Below are 588 nucleotides of genomic sequence, written 5' to 3'. Positions count from 1 at the left end.
GTTAATTGGAGGTGTTAGGCATGAGACCAGTGTAGGTCTTAATTAGTGAATAGAATTCAGGTTGAATTTTGTTGGAAACGTGACTCTTGAAATGAAGTACTAAACTGAAAGGAAGTTTGTGTGTCCTAAGTAGTATAGACTTTGGCATGATTTCGAAAATATTTGAGGAAGCTTGGATCACCAAGCAGATGTGGGGATAGAATTATTAAAGTTATAATTGGAATAACATACTGGTAAGAACACTACGGTTTGAAGTAGTTGTACGACTAAAGAAAAATCGAGGATTGGTGGACAATGGAGAAATTTAGGAGTTCTCGGTTGTAGTGATTGTTTTGTGCTTAGTGTGTTGGTGTCATACTTAGTGTTTCGGTTAGGTAGCAAATGGATGCAAATGAGGCTATGTGACATAGCTATGGGAAATTGTGCTTCGTCGACAGGATCAAAGTTATAGGAAAATAAGGAAAACTCGGTAGACTTTGAGAAGATTGTTGACTGCTTGTACATTAGGATAACCTCAGTTGTAAGTCGCAAGAAGCGCTATTACAATTCGGTTAAGATAGTCTAAGCCACTATCATGGTTGTTGGCTA

This window comes from Cicer arietinum, chromosome 2 (genome assembly GCF_000331145.2).
Source record: "Cicer arietinum cultivar CDC Frontier isolate Library 1 chromosome 2, Cicar.CDCFrontier_v2.0, whole genome shotgun sequence".
Classification (NCBI taxonomy): domain Eukaryota; kingdom Viridiplantae; phylum Streptophyta; class Magnoliopsida; order Fabales; family Fabaceae; genus Cicer; species Cicer arietinum.
This window is presented reverse-complemented; position numbering follows the sequence as displayed.